This window comes from Anabrus simplex, chromosome 10, assembly GCF_040414725.1.
Source record: "Anabrus simplex isolate iqAnaSimp1 chromosome 10, ASM4041472v1, whole genome shotgun sequence".
In the NCBI taxonomy this organism is placed as follows: Eukaryota; Metazoa; Arthropoda; class Insecta; order Orthoptera; family Tettigoniidae; genus Anabrus; species Anabrus simplex.
This window is the reverse complement of record NC_090274.1, coordinates 70,185,729-70,205,722: the sequence shown is the minus strand read 5'-3', so window position 1 is coordinate 70,205,722 and position 19,994 is coordinate 70,185,729. Positions and strand designations below refer to the sequence as shown.

Genomic DNA, 19,994 nt, shown 5'->3' with positions numbered 1-19,994 from the left:
TTATTTGGAAATATTTCTACCTCAGGAAACAGTTTTACTCACCAATTACAGGTATTATTATCCTTCTCTAAAAGTTACCATGCCGTGTGACAGCTTCAGTAGACTGTGGCTCATTCCAAGTTAAGGAAACAGCATTGCTCTTACAAGGAGTGAAACCCTCCCCCCCCCCCCATCTGAGATGGTGGTGGCGGTGGTGATTATTGTTTTAAGGTCCGACTCGTTGGCTGAATGGTCAGCGTACTGGCCTTCGGTTCAGAGGGTCCCGGGTTCGATTCCCGGCCGGGTCGGGGATTTTAACCTTCATTGGTTAATTCCAATGGCCCGGGGGCTGGGTGTTTGTGCTGTCCCCAACATCCCTGCAACTCACACACCACACATAACACTATACTCCACCACAATAACACGCAGTTACCTACACATGGCAGATGCCGCCCACCCTTATCGGAGGGTCTGCCTTACAAGGGCTGCACTCTGCTAGAAATAGCCACACGAAATTAAAATTGTTTTAAGAGGAAGTACAACTTGGCAACCATCCTCTACATAATACTAATCAGAGAGAAAGAACAGAAGGGGTCCGACACTTCGATAAATAAAGGTATCGGCTAAGGAAGACAAGGGCCACGAAGGGCATGAAAATGAAAGACTCCCTAGACCTCCATACGTAATACCGTCGGGGTCGGAAAAGAAGAAGCGTTGACCAAGGGATGTCAGATAGGTTATACGAAAGTGAGGAGCCTGTCACAAGTGAGTGGAAGCAATACCAGGACTCAGCTAAGGGCCCCGTGGTCACCAAACCATTCTCCAAAATTCGGAGCCCCTGGGTGGTGGTGGTGATTATTGTTTTAAGAGGAAGTACAACTGGGCAACCATCCTCTATATAACACTAATCAGAGGGAAAAATGGAAGGGGTCCGACACTTCGAAATATGAAGGTATCGGCAAAGGAAGACGGGCCACGAAGGTGGTGGTGGTGGTGGTGGTGGTGATTATTGTTTTAAGAGGAAGTACAACTAGGCAACCATCCTCTATATAACACTAATCGGAGAGAAAAATGGAAGGGAACCGACACTTCGAAAAATGAAGGTATCGGACAAAGAAAGGCAAGGGCCACGAAGGGCGTGAAAATGAAAGACTCCCTAGCCCTCGCAAACCTAATAGCGTCGGGGTCGGAAAAGAACAAGAGTTGACCAAGGGAGGTCGGATAGGATAGATGAAAGTGAGGAGCCTGGCACAAGTAAGTGGAAGCAATGCCAGGACTCAGCTGAGGGCCCCGTGGTCGCCAAGCCACGCTCCAAAGTTCAGAGCCCCTGGGTCCCCTTTTAGTCGCCTCCTACGACAGGCAGGGGATACCGTGGGTGTTATTCTACCGCCCCCACCCACAGGGGTCATTAAAATATACTATACTGTACTTTGCAATGTACTGTATTATGAAAGGCAGATAAAAAGGATGAGGCATTTTTGCCTATGAGTTATTCAAATAACTACATAACATTTCCTTTTTCCTGAACATTCGCAGAAAGGAAGCGCAATGGCGGGAATAGCCTCTGCTTCGTTGCCTTCCTTCATTTTCCTTCTGTGTTGCTCTGATACAAGCCTCGTGTAGTCCCTCACTCTGAACCGCCGGTAGCTCACTTTCGTAGTAAATCAAATTGCAGTATTTATTTGTTGCGTGGGTTTTTAGGCTTTAAATCAGTGCGTAATTGCCTTGTGTTGAGTGAGAGTTATGCGATAAGCCTACGTGTGGGATTTTTAACATTAATACTGTGATCTTTTGTAGTCATCTACAGGATTTATTTGTTGAGTCTGTTAGCCCTTTTTATCAGTGCGTACTTGGCTTGTGTTAAATGAGTGTTATGTGATTTATTTAATATTGATACAGTGATCTACTTGCGTTATGGCTGAGAACGTTACGATACGACTGCACAGTAGTACCCCACGTTGTCTGGAGAAATGTATTAAATGCAATTAAATGCATCCCTCACCCCTCGAGCCCATAACATTTTTTTTTGTCTATTTTCTCCCTCAGTTTGCCTTACACTTCAATGCTGAAGTTTCTTATGAGACTTAGTTTACCTCTGATTCTGTACAAACCGAAAATAGCCCCTGTAAACCTCCCGGTCCCCTTTAGTTCATAAACATAATTTGCAACTTAGTTTCTTCCTTTTTCTATCTTGAACTTACATACTGAATTTCACACATTTTTATGTGCCGCCGTTTTCCCGTGGTGGTGTTGAGCAGAGCCGTTCGATATGGCAACCCTGTTGTCATAAGAGCAATACTGTATTCTGAATATGGAATGACCTATAGGGTAAAAACGTACTCTTTGCGTCAAGCCGCACCGGTGAGAGGTGGTGATTATTGTTTTAAGAGGAATTACAGCTGGGCAACCATCCTCTATATAACACTAATCAGAGGGAAAAATGGAAAGGATCGGATACTTCGAAAAATGAAGATATCGGCCAAAGGAAGACAAGGGCAACGAAGGGCGTGAAAAAGACTCCCTAGCCCTCGCAAACCTAATAGCGTCGGGGTCGGAAAAGAACAAGAGTTGACCAAGGGAGGTCGAATAGGATAGATCAAAGTGAGGAGCCTGACACACGTAAGTGGAAGCAATGCCAGGACTCAGCTGAGGGCCCCGTGGTCGCCAACCCACGCTCCAAAGTTCAGAGCCCCTGGGGCCCCTTTTAGTCGCCTCTTACGACAGGCAGGAGATACCGTGGATGATATTCTACCGCCCCCACGCACAAGGGGAGCCGTGCGGTATCCAATGAAAACCTGAGAATGCTGGATGACAGTTTGTCAATTCCACGTGGAGTTGCATAGGTTGTTAAGTCTATCGTATCATTACTACGTTTTTCACAGTTTCAATACTAAGGAAATGGCAACGTGAAACTCAATTGATCAAACAATAATATGAAGTGAGCAGCAAACTTGAAACAGAAACTGAATTGACAACACTGCTTTGTCCTCTCATTTTAAGGTGCCTGTTGTGAGCCAATAGAGAAGCACAATGATACTTTATGCGGACGAACTGCATGTGTGACATGTAGAGAACAACAATTCGGGAAGTCTCCAAAATGTTTCCAGCTCATCTCTCTGCTAGTACCACACCTCACACGAGGTCTACAGCGAGGTTCCTAAACTGAAATACCAAATTGCTCTGGGGAGCTCCTGCAAATGTCGTTTCTCATTTTCACTTCCCATGTGTACTTCTGAGGGTTATCGCTACATGGCGGACATATACCTACTTCCTTTCTTCTTACAAGGTGGTGGTGGTGATTATTGTTTTAAGAGGAATTGCAGCTGGGCAACCATCCTCTATATAACACTAATCAGAGGAAAAAAAAAATGGAAGGGATCCGACACTTCGAACAATGAAGGTATCGGCCAAAGGAAGACAAGGGCCACGAAGGGCGTGAAAATGAAAGACACTCTAGCCCTCGCAAACCTAATAGCGTCGGGGTCGGAAAAGAACAAGAGTTGACCAAGGGAGGTCGGATAGGATGGATGAAAGTGAGGAGCCTGGCACAAGTAAGTGGAAGCAATGCCAGGACTCAACTGAGGACCCCGTGGTCGCCAACCCACGCTCCAAAGTCCAGAGTCCTGAGGTGGTGGTGGTGGTGGTGATTATTGTTTTAAGAGTAAGTACAATTAGGCAACCATCCTCTACATAACACTAATCAGAGGGAAAAATCGAAGGGATCCGACACTTCGAAAAATGAAGATATCGGTCAAAGAAAGACAAGGGCCACGAAGGGCGTGAAAATGAAAGACACTCCAGCCCTCGCAAACCTAATAGCGTCGGGGTCGGAAAAGAACAAGAGTTGACCAAGGGAGGTCGGATAGGATGGATCAATCAATACTGATCTGCATTTAGGGCAGTCGCCCAGGTGGCAGATTCCCTATCTGTTGCTTTCCTAGCCTTTTCCGAAATGATTTCAAAGAAATTGGAAATTTATTGAACATCTCCCTTGGTAAGTTATTCCAATCCCTAACTCCCCTTCCTATAAATGAATATTTGCCCCAGTTTGTCCTCTTGAATTCGAACTTTATCTTCATATTGTGATCTTTCCTACTTTTATAGACGCCATTCAAACCTATTCGTCTACTAATGTCATTCCATGCCATCTCTCCGCTGACAGCTCGGAACATACCACTTAGTCGAGCAGCTCGTCTTCTTTCTCTCAATTCTTCCCAACCCAAACATTGCAACATTTTTGTAACGCTACTCTTTTGTCGGAAATCACCCAGAACAAATCGAGCTGCTTTTCTTTGGATTTTTTCCAGTTCTTGAATCAGGTAATCCTGGTGAGGGTCCCATACACTGGAACCATACTCTAGTTGGGGTCTTACCAGAGACTTATATGCACTCTCCTTTACATCCTTACTACAACCCCTAAACACCCTCATAACCATGTGCAGAGATCGGTACCCTTTATTTACAATCCCATTTATGTGATTACCCCAGTGAAGATCTTTCCTTATATTAACACCTAGATACTTACAATGATCCCCGAAAGGAACTTTCACCCCATCAACGCAGTAATTAAAACTGAGAGGACTTTTCCTATTTGTGAAACTCACAACCTGACTTTTAGCCCCGTTTATCAACATACCATTGTCTGCTGTCCATCTCACAATATTTTCGAGGTCACGTTGCAGTTGCTCACAATCTTGTAACTTATTTATCACTCTATAGAGAATAAAGTGAGGAGCCTGGCACAAGTAAGTGGAAGAAATGCCAAGACTCAGCTGAGGGCCCCGTGGTCACCAACCCACGCTCCAAAGTTCAGAGTCCCTGAGGCCCCTATTAGTCGCCTCTTACGACAGGCAGGGGATACCGTGGGTGTTATTCTACCGCCCCCACCCACAGGGGGACCTATCTGTGTCAATGCGACGTAAAGCCCCTAGCAAAAAAAAAAAAAAAAATCTCTCAGTACGGCTAGACTCCACGGCGCTGTTGAGGAAGACTGTCGAATGCAATTAGCATTAACGTGACTACTCTTTACTGTGTGTGTAAATCTTTGAAGCTCGGTGAATGCTAATTTCTGCTACCGACCTCAACGATAAATAACCAGAATTGTTAAGGTAATAAGTTTCCTAACACGAAAATGCGGGACACTTTTGGTTTGAATAGACTGACAGGTGGTGGTGGTGATTACTGTTTACAGAGAAGCATAACTAGGCAACCATCCTCTATATAACACTAATTAGAGGGAAAAAGTGGAAGGGATCCGACACTTCGAAAAATGAAGATATCGGCCAAGGGAAGACAAGGGCCACGAAGGGCGTGAACATTAAGGAATCTCTAGCTCTCGCAAACCTAATAGCGTTGGGGTCGGAAAAGAACAAGAGTTGACCAAGGAAGGTCAGAGAGGATAGATGAAAGCGAGGAGCCTGGCACAAATAAGTGGAAGCAATGCCAGGACCCGTCTAAGGGCTCCCCCTGTGGGTGGAGACGGTAGAATAACATCCACGGTATCCCCTGCCTGTCGTAAGAGGCGACTGAAAGGGGCCTCAAGGGCTCTGAACTTTGGAGCGTGGGATGGCGACCACGGGGCCCTCAGCTGAGTCCTGGCATTGCTTCCACTTACTTGTGCCAGGCTCCTCACTTTCATCTATCCTATCCGACCTCTCTTGGTCAACTCTTGTTCTTTTCCGACCCCGACGGTATTAGAGCATTCGAGGCCCTTCGTGGCCCTTGTCTACCTTTGGCCGATAACTTCATTTTTCGAAGTGTCGGACCCCTTTCATTTTTTTCTCTCTGATTAGTGTTATCTAGAGGATGGTTGCCTAGTTGTACTTCCTCTTAAAACAATATTCACCACCACCACCATCTCAGCTAAGGGCTCGTGGTCGCCAACCCACGCTCCAAAGTTCAGATCCACTGAGGCCCTTTTAGTCGCCTCTTACGACAGACAGAGGATGCCGTGGGTGTAATTCTACAGCCCCCACCCACAGGGAGAGTGGTAGTGGTGGTGGTGATTCTCAAGAGGAAGTACTTGTACAACTGGAGCGATCCTCCACAGAACACTAATCAGAGAAAAAATGGAAAGGGTTGGACACGTCGAAAATTGAAGGTATCTGCCAAAGGAAGCCGAGGACCATGAAGGTCGTGAAAATGAAAGACTCCCTAGGCATCGAATACCGTCGGGGTCGAAAAAGAATAAGAGTTGACCAAGGGAGGTCGGAAAGTATAGATGAAAGCGAGGAGTCTAGCACAAGTGGAAGCAATGTCAGGGCTCAGCTACGAGCCCCGTGGTCGCCAACCAAGTTAAGAGCACCTGGATCTTAAACAGTGCAGCTATGTCTGGCATGCATATAGTTAGATCTATTTCCGTGTGCTAGCCTATATCAAAACGGGTTGGAGCAGTCGAATTCAATACCTACTAAATTCATCTAGTATCTTCTGTTTCTTTCTCCCATGCATCAGCATTGCGGCTACCTCATAAACTTATGGCTATTAAAATCACCCATCAAAATGAAGGATTTGAATCATCAAGGTGATAATATGTAGGCCTACTGTTCGTAGGAAAATGAACATTGCATATTCATATAGACTGTGGTAAGTATAATAAAATTGCAATTGCTTCCAAATCAGTAATTAGATGAACTTCTTGAGGTAAACTGTTTTCAACATAGACAGCGCCTCTACTTACATGATTCGGATTAATTCAGTTTTTGTGATACGGCAACTAAGTTGTCTCGAAAGTCAGTTTCTTGTAGACAGACGACTGATGGCGGTTACGGTCGTGGTGATTGTTGTTTTAAGAGCAAGTACAGCCAGACAACCATCCTCTATATAACACTGATCAGAGAGAAAAAATGGAAGGGATCCGACACTTCGAAAAATGAAGATATCGGCAAAGGAAAGACAAGGGCCACGAAGGGCGTGAAAATGAAATACTCCCTAGGCCCAGAGTGCTCTAATACCGCCGAGCTCGGAAAGGAACATGAGTTGACCAAGGGAGGTCGCATAGGAGAGATGAAAGTAAGGAGCCCGATACAAGTAAGTGGAAACACCGGTTTTGATTGCTGGCCTTAAGCAGTTTCTTGACTATCTGTTCTTTTGGATTTTTTTCAGTGTAGTTTTTGAAGGGCTTGGGCTAAACCCTCTAGATCTTGGGTATAATTTGAAGCTATTTTTGTTATATCATTATCTGCAATGAAAATCCACATCCTGTTTCCAGTCATTCGACCGGGCCAGGAATGGAATGAAGCCCCCATATAGCGGCGAGGATAAGAATTGCGCCAGCTACCGAAGCCTGTCGCACTCCTTTGGGGTAATGATTAATGAATGACAGATAAAATGAAATGAAATTGTAGAGTGTTGCTGGAATGAAAGATGACAGGGAAAAACCGGAGTACCCGGAGAAAAACCTGCCCCGCCTCCGCTTTGTCCAGCACAAATCTCACATGGAATGAGTGGGATTTGAACCATGGAGCCCAGCGGTGAGTTGCCAGCGCGCTGCCGCCTGAGCCACGGAGGCTCTTACCTGCAATACTATTTTCAAAAAATGATTGGAGTTGTAACTGAGGGGAAAGGATTGAAAGTTGGCTTCTAGAACTTTCTTAATTGGCTTAAGAATATCACTAATAGTTGTGCTTTCCTTCCCTGTCTTTGTTTTCTTTACAAGTTTGTTTTTTCTTGTGTTCCCCTGCCTGTTCAGATATGCTAGGTGTTGCTGTTAGGGGAGATTTCTTACTAAGAAGTTCTTTTGCATCAGTAGTTTCACTGCTGAATATTGATATTGGCCTCTTTGATCCTGCGAGATGCACACCTGTAGGGGTTTGAAGAGATTCCAATGGAGAGGTTTTGGTCTTGGGAATACTGAAGAGTTGTAGACGTAGCAGTTGTCTGAAGAACAGTTCGTGGGGAATACAGGTAATGTTTTCCTGACATTTTGTTTCCATTTTTTGTCTACACCCTTCTAGTTGAGGAAATTCTGATAGATTGAGCGTGCCACGAGGGATACCTGTCTTGACTCATTTATCACTGCATCATTATCAGGACAGTGTCTAGTTAAGTGTCCCTCAGTTTTACAAAGAAAGCAGGTGGGTGTGTCAGAGGATAAATAAATCCAGTTATTGGTACCCTCATATTCGATTTGGAGTGAGCCTGGAAGTTTATTAAAGTCTTCATTCTGAATATAAATTGCCTCCGAAAACTTGAGTATGTGAGAAAATCCAGTTATTGTTTGACCTGCTCTAATAAGACAGATCTTTGACATTGGTATAATGCCACGTTTTAGAAATTTATCTTCAATAACAATGTTAGGAATCATGGGGCAAGCATTAGGTAGAATTACTCGTTTGTTTTAGGATAGGAGAGGTCTTATTTTCTAGAAAACACTATTTATGAGAATCTTGGGGTGTTTTGAAATTAATTTCAACACACTTCTGACTTGCAAGAAAGATACAGATTCTTCAATTAGATATCCGCGAGACAAACCGGCTGTTACTAGGACTATTTAGTTTTCCAATTGCTAGTAATGCCGAACACTAATACCATCACAAGATTCAACAACAATAGCTTGATCTTTGGCGGGGTAGGATTGCGTTGCGGCAGAGTTGTTAGGACATTGATTCGGTATTTTAGGAACACTAACAGTAACGGTATGGGCGTGAATGCTGTTTTATTTATTCTGATGATTCATGAGGTTAGTTCAGACTTACTTGTTTCAATCATTTTCATTCAGTGTGTTAAAAAAATCTTGCCGAGGTTGAGGTTAGTTACGAAAATGGTCCTTTAGTGCAAGATAACCTCCACAATCATCACCACCATCACCAACAAGCTCCAGTTTCCAGGGTGCGGTGACTGGGCACTCTCCATTTACTTCTGTCCATGTAGGTTCTTCCATGATCTGCTGCAAATTCAGACCTTGTTCAGCTAGATCTTTTCTAATCTGATGTATCCATCTCTTCCTTGGCGACCTCTTGATCTTTTGCCTTCTATTTCCTTCTCAAACCACACTCTAGTTTTGCCTTGGGGGTCCATTATTTTGAAATGACCAAACCATTTCAGCTTAGCTTCGACACAGATCTCACTAAGTGATTTTTTCACTTATACAAGATGGCGTATCTCGTCGCTCCGTATTTTGTCCCTCCTTGTTTTCTGAATCATAGTTCTTCAGCACTTCTTTTCCACTGCTTGTAGTTTGCTGGGTTACGTGAATGATGTTGATCCACGAAATATCACTGTAATATTTGTCACAAATGGAAGATAGTAATTGCTTTTACTCAAAGTCTCAAATTCCAAGTTGATTAAGAAATAATACGAAATATTTTATTTTAGAGAATACATACTTTACTGCCTTACAACTATTTCTGCTACATCGCAGCGCTTCCGTGTTTTGTTTGTCCAACACTGTCGTCTTTGATGTCTTTGCTCACTGAAGTTCTTTGGTGTCGTTTTATTGATTTTTCTCATTCGATTTAATTATATAGGCTGTCACTTCATGTGCATTAAGTGATTCATTAAAAGATTTATTGGCCCAAGGATCATGCTATTTTCCTTTAAAAATATATATATATATGTATTGGTCCAGGGATCATGTTATTTTTCAACAAAATACCCGCGCTCCCATTCGCTAGAAAGAGATCTCGTTGGTGCCAGCCCTGGACCTCAAGAAAAAAAAAGACGGCGCGAGCAGCGGAATGCAAGTAATATGGCCAAAGATAACAAAAATCGCAAACATAGCACTCCCATTCAACGGTGTCAGCCCTGGACCTCAAGAAAGAAACAACAGACGGCGCAAGCAGCGGAATGCAACACCACGGACTCCTATTTACAGCCTGTAAATACGTATACATATTTCTTGCTAGTAACGACGTATTTCTTAATCAACCTGGGATTTGAGACTTTGAGTAAATCAATGATTACCTTTCGTTTGTGACAAATATTACAGTGATATTTCGTGGATCAACATCGTTCACGTAACCGTTTGCTGATATTTCTGTTAGTTTCTAGACTGTATGCGGTAACCGGTTCAAAGAAGCTCCTGTAGAGTATTAATTTTGATCTCAATGGAACTTGCTTATCCCAAAGAAGTTTTCTCACAAGATAATAAAACTGTCCTCCATTCTGTGATTTCTGCAGATGGTCGGCTATCTGTTGTTAATACACTTCCAAGATGTACTTGTTCCAACTTTGATTCATCTAGAGTGATGTTAGTATAGCTGTGTCCGGCTCCATGGCTAAATGGTTAGCGTGCTGATCTTTGGTCACAGGAGTCATGGGTTCGATTCCCGGCAGGGTCGGGAATTTTAACCTTAATTGGTTAATTTCACTGGCACGGGAGCTGGGTGTATGTGTCGTCCATCATCATTTCACCCTCATCACGACACGCAGGTCGCCTACGGGAGTCAAATCAAAAGACCTGCATCTGGCGAGCCGAACTAGTCCTCGGACACTCCCGGCGCTAAAAGCCATACGCCATTTCATTTCATTTTTAGTATAGCTGTAAGTAAATAAGTAATGCCAATATATGTCACAATGCATAATAATAATACACCCACTTACAAAAGTGCTTAGTAGCTTTACTCTGACGTTACAGACTGTAAAATATACCTTATAATTACTGATGATTTTATTGTTTTAAGCAACAATATTACACGCAAACGACATGAAAGTCGCTGCCAACTTTATGAGTTTTTTCTCTTACATTTTTATTCTTCGGTTCTTTTTTTTTTTGTAATGTAGTATGTGTATGTGTTGTATATGTAGTAGGTGTTGATCGTCACCTACGAAATACTAAAGGCCAGCCAACGAGCTAGAATAGCATATAGGGGCTGTCTACTTGACATCAGCGCTCCTTACGGAGGCAAGTACATAAAGGGCATCCATGTTTTGAGGTGTCAAAACAAAGCGAGCTGGCGCGAGAATCAGGTGACAGACTGCGCGTGGCGATTGAACATCGTAAGTTTTAAGACATGAAAAGTTAGGTTTTCATCTTCAAGAATGCCACCCGTATGCTCAGCGTACTGAACCCGAGTGACTTAGGCCCAAAGTCAATCATGATTTGATTGATAAAATAATATATGGTACATTTATTGAAATACAGAAGTGTAGTTGAAAATATTTCATCTGTGTCGAAATATGAGCAAGGAAGGACGACAGACTGGAGCCTGACGGATTAGCTCGACACAACAAAATTTAGCTGCTTCACAGCAGGGGATCTCATTAGTTGGCGAACAAGGAAATACAAGTCTACAAATAAGTCTTCGTCAGAAAGAGAAAGGGGGTAGGTGATACAAAGGAAACTCGCTACGTGAGTAATGCACTGGGATATTTTTGGCAGGACGGAAATTCCGTGCCGTCATGGAAAGCTACAGCGGCTGCCAGTACATTCGCTAGCCTAGGTTCGGGCAGGTGGAGATTTAAATCGCGTGACCGCTTGCCGGCCAATCGTAAAAATTTGATGTAAGACTCAGGGATACCATCTTAAGGAATGATGGATGAGATATTCTCGTAACTTCAAAATTAATCAGTAATAAATTATTATGAGTACACGGAGCAATATAATGAATTTATTAGATGTCACGCATGGAAAAATAATTAATAATTATTGGCAAATTAAATAAATTGAAGGCTGGATTTCTTGGAAACCAGACAGCTTGAATCTCATTGGCTGGACGAAGACCACGTTGTAAGGGACGCTTCCGAAGGCGCGAAATGTGAGGAGCTAAATCCACCCGTATCTCCTAAATCTGTGATCACCAGGAGTTCATATTTAATCCAGCAGATATGCTAGCGGAGTGGATTAATTTGATGTAAATTTTAACGTCCAATTCGGAGTGCAAGTACCGATATTAAAAATCCACCCCTCCCTCAGGGGTATGACGTCAATGAATCCGCGGGAGAAAGCTTCATCCATATATAAGGGACAAGGGATCCTCGCCAACACACTTGAACTGAATCTCTGGAGCTGAACTGTCGGTCGCAGCTACTTTGAATTTTACGGGCATACAGTAACTCAACATTTAATGGCGCGAGCATCCGCCAGTGTTTGTAAAATGTGATCGCGCTCAAGCAACATGAACTGGAAATAGTTAACGTAGGACAGTGTTTGTCAGTTATAAATACCAGTGAAGTAAATTTATTGCACTGCAAGAGAGTAATATAAATTGTACCACAATAAGTACGTACATAACAGACTGTGTGACGAACAGTACTTTAAGGGAATAATAGCCTGTACTTTGCAATATCGAACCGCTATCATGAACACTTCAAGAGTGCCGTATGAAACGGGCGTATCGCGTCAGACGACATAAATCGCGACGGGCGTAAAATTTGACACCTCGTCGTACGTGTCCAGGTCCATTGTGCGGTAATTGGACGAAGATTAAAATAGTGTAAATATTAAATTTTTGGGTCTAGGATATTAATTGGTTGTATAAAAGTTAAAGTGTTCAGTGTTAACGTTGTAAATGGTGAAGGTTTGTGATAATTAAGGTATTAGTGTAAAATGGTAATGTGCCAGGAAATCTTTTGTGGAACTACGCCATCAAGAATGGAGGAGTAAAATGCAGAGAGGGGCCGGAAGGAGCCTCTCATCTGCAAAGCTGTAATGGAATACCGATAACTAAGATGAGTACTAAATTGTAAATAATATTTGGGAAATGTTATCGTGATGGGAAAAATGGGAATAATTTTATTAGACTTGGTTACCTTCTGTAGCAAGATGAGTCGCTTAACGACCCCATCCTAAATTTGTAGCACGGACAGTAGTAAACATAACAATGTAAATAATCGGGTCTTTTATGTATTCAGTTTGTTGGAGGTGTAAAATTTGTAGATATAGTGTAGTACGTTAAGTCATGCATGCATTCATATTTCTTTGTAGTCAATAATTTTCGTTATATTTGATTTTGGTTATTATAGTTAAATAGACCCGATATGTGTTTTTCTGTTTGTCATTTTAACGAGCTATGTAATGACACTGAAGGAAAATCCAGCTTCGCCATACCAGTTGTGTTTTGTTGTGATTAGTATGTTCATATTTTCAAAGTGAAGTTGTTCAAATTTGTGAGAAGCGATTATAATAATAATATTCCAAGTAAATCGTATCTGGATTGGTTAGTGCCAGAATAAATCGAATTTGTAAGAGGGGTTATGCGTTAAACATATTAAGAGTGGACTACCGTGTAACAGGCGAAATTAATTTTTTTAAATAATAATAATAATAATAATAATAATAATAATAATAATAATAATAATAATAGTAAATAAAAATAAAACTACTTTTTTTAGAAGAAATTTTTTTAAAATTTAATTTGGAAATAATAATAATTCATGAGATATTGGAATTTTTAGTGATCAGGTGTTGAGTTTATCAGGAATCATTTAATGACGGGATGTCGTTTTTAATTCGGAATTAAAGTGTGTGGTAATTTAACTTGATAAATTAATAATATTGAAATGTAGATCGGTGCTAATAATCCGTACATGTTAATGGACGTGTGGTTTAAATTACGGTCCAATATTTTTTTTACGTATAAATGTCGTGTCTTAAAGTTGCAATTCATTAGCCGGAACACGTAGGACTAATATTACGAAACCATGATTGTCAAATTTTGGTAAATATAATTGCAAATTGTTACGATTATTTGTGGAGAATGAACTAAGGCGTAGATCAAAATGAGATAGAAAAATGTTAAAGAATCTGCAGTCAAATAATAAAAGGTCGTACGATGTCAGAAGTGAATAAATAAGTCAGTTGATAATTCTGTGAGAAATAAATGAATCAAGGAATATTGAGATAGAAAAGGAAAATAAATTCCGTACGAGAGACACTTAGGATATTGAAATGAGTGTAAAATGTACGGGCAGTGTCACAGAGAAATACTGAGTTACGTAGCGGGTAGAATTCGAACCCGTGCAGCATGTACGAAATAAATAGACTGCACAGCTATTCGTCGAGATACTACGGATCTAAGGATAGTGAGAGTTCAGATTCCACATAAATGATCGTATATTATAATCATTGTAATGACGAGTGATGACAATCATGATGTCGTGATAATAATAATAATAATAATAAATATTGCAGATAAAGGATTGGACCGCTTTAATTAAATGAGCGTTGATAAAGATGTTAAACGGGAATCTAAATGATAATATGCAACCGATGATAACAATAATAATAATGTAAGGACGATGTTAAATCATCGCGGTCAGATTAATAATAATTGTCATAATAATAACAGTAATGATGCCGTTGGTTGATCAGTAAAATAATTATAATTGCGACCGATATCTTAATATATTTGGCGGAAGTGACCGGTTCATTAATAATAATAACCTCTTGAGTGACGTGAATAATAATAATAAAATCTGGAGTCACCTATTTAATAATAATAATAATATTAATAATAATAATAATAATAATAATAACCACAAGAGGGATATAATAATAATAACAACATTAATAACCATTTGTGTTTGCATCCCGCATAATAATGACGATATTAATCAAACGTGACAGTGCCAGGAACCGTTGAATAATAATAAGAATAATAATAATAAAATCTGGAGTCACCTATTTAATAATAATAATAAGTGTGATAAATATTAGTCATTTGTTACCTCGCTATCGTACGGTTTCCGCACGGGACGAGTTACAGTAATACTTGGTGTGTTTGTTTACTTCGCCCGCGACGCGAGGGGAGGTCATTGCCACGGTATTTCCCACCGCTTCTCGTTATCTCATCTGTGGCAGTAGTTTACTGAGGCTACTTTGTAACATTTCAGATCATGTGTAAATAAAATATAAATGCTAATTCAGTGGTATGGCATCAGCTGGACATCGTAAGATAGGAACTGTCCGTGTAATCCATTTTTTGTAATTCACGAGAAACATTACCCAGTCCGAGTACCGGTCTCGGAAAAATGTATATAGCCGGAGTACATCATCTTAGTTAAATCGAGAAGCCGACCGTAACATGGGTTATGCTCGGGCTCCCGATAGAAGGAAGCTATATCCTTGAACAACGGTTCGATTCAAATGGAATCGATCCGTAAATTATACCTCAAAATGTCATTTTATTTCAGAAGCAACCCAGCACGATATTGATACCACTTGCGGTATAGCAAGTGATTTGTTTATGTAACATGTGTGGGAATTTAAATATCGTTGCCAAATGTATCAAAGTTTCGTACGTCGGATGGCGTAATAAACTGCTCTTTCTGGCAATTATTTCAAAGGAAACCATTCTCATAATCTTTTTATTGTAGTTAGATGATGCCCTTTTTAAAGTTAACAGTCACTTCCTAGTCCTATCATGGAGTCCTTAAATTCAAGTTTACAATCGAGCCTTCCCCATTTTAATTTTAAATTGCTCCGTTCATTCCCGTGTTCATTTATGCCGTTATATTTATATTTGATGACTTAAATAATGAACCGACACCCCTGAGATAAATGCTAGTCTGGGACTCGGGAGGTGGACGGGTGCAGTACGGCTGCACTAATCACAGAAAGGTGTTGCGCATGGACTACATGCCGATAGATAATTAGACATCGGATCTTTAGGTCTTCCTTTCCGTAAGTGGTGGTGGCGGTGGTGGTGATGATTACTGTTTTAAAAGGAAGTGCAACTAGGCAACCATCCTCTTTATAACAATACCTAGAGAAAAAAATGGAAGGGACCTGACACTTCGAAAAATGAAGGTATCGATCAAAGAAAGACGAGGGCCACGAAGGGCGTGAAAATGAAAGACTCCTTAGACCTCGATACCTACTAGCGTCGAGGTCGGAAAAGAACAAGAATTGACCAAGGGAGGTCAGACATGATAGGTGATAGTGAGGAGCCTGGCGCAAGTAAGTGGAAGCAATGTCAGGACTCAGCTAAAGGACCCGTGGTTGCCAACCCACGCTCCGTAATTCAGAGCCCTTGGGGCCCGTTTTAGTCGCCTCTTACGAGAGGCAAGGGAACCGTGGGTGTTATTCTACCACCCCCACCCACAGGGGGTTTCCGTAAGATCCTATTAAGCCTATCTGTGACAATTATCCGTAGTATGTACCTACCGTCACAGTAAATGGAATTTTATAGAGCCTATACTTGCCTATTTCGACGTTACGACTTATTTGTGCATTTCTGAGCCTATAAGGAAACTTTTCCGCTTTAAAAACGGTAAATTTCATTTTAAAAAAACAGTAATATTATAAATGTATTATATACAGTAATTAACTTGTCAAAGAATGCAGCTAAGAAAAAGATGCAAGCAAAGCAGGTAAACGGGCAGGTGAGACAAGCTTGGAACCAGGAATTTGTGGGTTTTACAGTTTCCCCTTTACTTGTCTCGCACAATCACTACACTGAGTAACAGAAAAATTAGAAATCGGTTCCCAAAAGGGAATTATTAAATTTCTTCAGTAAAGGAATTATTTTTCAAAATCAAGTACAAGAGTTGCTGCTTTTAAAGTGTCTTTGGCCAGAGGGGTCCCGGGTTCGATTCCCGGCAGGGTCGGGAATTTTAACCATAATTGGTTAATTCCACTGGCACTGGGGCTGGGTGTATGTGACGTCTTCATCATCATTTCATCCTCATCACGACGCGCGGGTCGCCTACGGGAGTCAAATCAAAAGACCTGCATCTGGCGAGCCGAACTTGTCCTTGGGTACTCCCGCCACTAAAAACCATACGCCATTTCATTTTTTTTTTAAGTGGTCCAATTCTTCCCCAGCAACTATTTTAACAAGATGGGGGTCCATGTTTACAGGCTGTCCAGTATTACAGTGACAACATCCATTGTACAGAAAACGCTGTCAACAGATCCTCAGAAGATGACTCAGTGAATTAAGATGGCCCACAGTGCACCACACGAGAAGAAACCAAGGAATCTGGGCTGGCATTTGTTCGTGCTTCACATTCTTTCACAAACATTGTAAAACGATTAGTCGTCAAAACTCAGTCTCACTGAATAATCGTCCGTGTTTGCAAGAGCAGAGTGTCGGATTGAAAACATTCAAACTAACGCTGCCCAGACATAAAATTACACCACAACATTTGGAAATGTTCTTAATGATTTACTGCGCACAAAATTATGACGGAAACGCAGTGAGAATGACAGTGATGCATACGTTAATGTGCTGTTGTGTTGTAAGCTGTTTGTCACTTCTGTATGTATGTATGTATGTATGTATGTATGTATGTATGTATGTATGTATGTATGTATGTATGTATGTATGTATGTATGTTGGGTATTCAGCCCGAAGGCTGGTTGGATCCTCAACAGGTTCACCATTAGCTGTCATACATGGCCTAGGTGTCACTGAAGAGGCGTACTAGGGAAATGAGGAGTGAGGTAGTTTCCCGTTGCTTTCCTCACTGAGCCAGAAGTTGCTATTGTACATCAGTCTGCCAAACCCACTGAAATGCATGCACCAACCGACCCTATGAGTGACATTTTCACACCTTTCATAACAGGGACTGGCTGTATAAGGAATGGCATTACTAGCGTCACTCATACCTCAGCCACTTTCATATTGTCAAAGCCAAGAATAAGACTGAGACAGGTCAATGAAAATAACAATTTTATTCTAGCCCATACCAGAAGACATAGCGCACTGTAAACACTACATCTTGCCAGCAAAGGCCAGTGATTTGATCTCAACCAGATTTAATATGTTGTACATAACTGCCAGCCATCTTATGTTGTAATGTCTTTCATGCTCTATTATTATTATTATTATTATTATTGCTAGTTGCTTTACGTCACACCGACACAGATATGTCTTATGGTGACGATGGGATAGGAAAGGGCTAGGAGTGGGACGGAAGCGGCCGTGGTCTATTTAAGGTACAGCCCCAACATTTGCCTGGTGTGAAAATGGGAAACCACGGAAAACCATCTTCAGGGCTGCCGACAATGGGGTTCGAACCCACTATCTCCCGAATACTGGATACCGGCCGCACTTAAGCGACTGCAGCTATCGAGCTCGGTATTATTATTATTATTATTATTATTATTATTATTATTATTATTATTATTCACCTATGTGATGTAGTGGTTAGTGTGATTAGGTGCCACCCTCGGAGACCCGGGTTCGATTCCCTACTCTGCCACGAAATATGAAAAGTGATACGAGGGCTGGAATAGGGTCCACTCAGTCTCTGGAAGTCAACTAAGTACAGGGGGTTCTATTCCGTCCTCAGCCACCCTCGAAGTGGTTTTCCGTGGTTTCCCACTTATCCTCCAGGCAAATGCCGGGATGGTAAGTGAAAATGAAATGGCGTATGGCTTTAAGTGCCGGGAGTGTGCGAGGACAAGTTCGGCTCGCCAGATGCAGGTTTTTTTATTTGACTCCCGTAAGCGACCTGCGCGTCGTGATGAAGATGAAATGTTGATGAAGACGACACATATACCCAGCCCCCGTGCCAGCGAAATTAACCAATTAAGGTTAAAATTCCCCACCCTGCCGGGAATCGAATCCGGGACTCCTGTGACCAAAGGCCAGCACGCTAACCATTTAGCCATGGAGCCGGACGGGATGGTAAGAAACTTAAGGCCACGGCCGCTTCCTTTCCTCTTCCTTATCTATCCCTCCATATATTCCCGTCCCTCTCCCCCACAGGTCCCTGTTCACGATAGCAGGTAAAGCCGCCTGGGCGAGGTACTGGTCATCCTTCCCAGTTGTATCCCGATTCAAAGTCTCACGCTCCAGGACACTAACCTTGAGGCGGTAGAGGTGGGATCCTTCGCTGATTCCGAGGGAATAACCAACCCTGGACAGTAAATGGATTAAGAAAGAAAGAAAGAAAGAAAGAAAGAAAGAAAGATCCTCCTCCTAATCATCATCATCATAATCATCATCATCATCATCATCATCATCATCATCATCATCATCATCATCATCATTTCTACGTGCACAGTACCCCTTCATATATATTTCGTTAATTTTACTGCGCCTATTTAAACTAATAAGAACCTATTTTATATATTTTTTCCACCTATATAGTAGTGATGGGACATTCGATTCATTTTACTGAATCGATTCATTTGATTCCCTTCAGGTTACTGAATCGATACAGTGATCCGATTCACGGCACATTAGAGTCACCGCTCCTACTGCATCTGTGTAGTATGTAATGGTAAGACAGCAGCAACAGCATTCATTGTTCGCTGCTGTTATCTGGTCTTCATACTATGAACTCCTTTCTTAGAAAAAAAAATGCTAGTCACTCTAATACATCGAAGGTTTCCGGCGACGCAGGATGGGAAAGGTCCTGGATTAGGAAGGTAGCAGCCATGGCCTTAATTAAGGTACAGTCCCAGGATTTCCTGGTATAAAAATGGGGAAACTACGGAAAACCATCTCAACGGCTGCCGACGGTGGGATTCGAACCCACCATCCCCCGAATGCAAGCGCATAGCTACGCGATACTAACCGCAAGTCCAACTCGCTAAGTTATTTTTGAAAACATGTACTTTTTTTCTATCAGCAAATAATTTTTTAAATCGTCATATTTTGTATAGGCTGCCCGAGATGTACAGTAGCCCACTGGTTTTCTGATTCAACATACTGTTGGTTAAGTTATTGTCGGCTCACTTACTGTCCACATATTATTGAAGTCTTGTGCAACGATGTGACATACAAACTGAGACAATACTGAGCCGTTCTTCCCAATATAAAACAGGTACTTTTGAGTGGTCATGAGCATGACTCATAGTCATAGGGCAGGCTAGAGTCGAGTTTAATTAATTGTCAAATGTCAACTAAGTTATAATACTAAGATTCATTAAACTAATACGAGTAGTATAACCTAATAGCCTACGTACTTACTAGCTACTTTAGAATTATGTTTTGACTACCTTTTAAACACTGAAAATAAATCCATCTATTATTTAAACCTCCCTGTAAGAAGAGGACAGTGAATGCAAGTGAGTATTATTTTCAAATGAGCTGAGCTCGGGAGTCCATTTAGCGTACGATTCTTTCAGTGTATTGCTTCAGAGGAAGCCCGGCTCTCCGCCAGTGTCCACTGTCCAGTGT

The 19,994-nt window shown here is 41.7% G+C and overlaps 1 protein-coding gene across 4 annotated transcripts in view; it reads right to left on the bottom strand.

Moving 5' to 3' along the window:
* The window catches only part of LOC136881941 (uncharacterized), a 478,253-nt gene that overhangs the window by 114,273 nt on the left and 343,986 nt on the right, over positions 1-19,994 (bottom strand). The window lies entirely within an intron of this gene.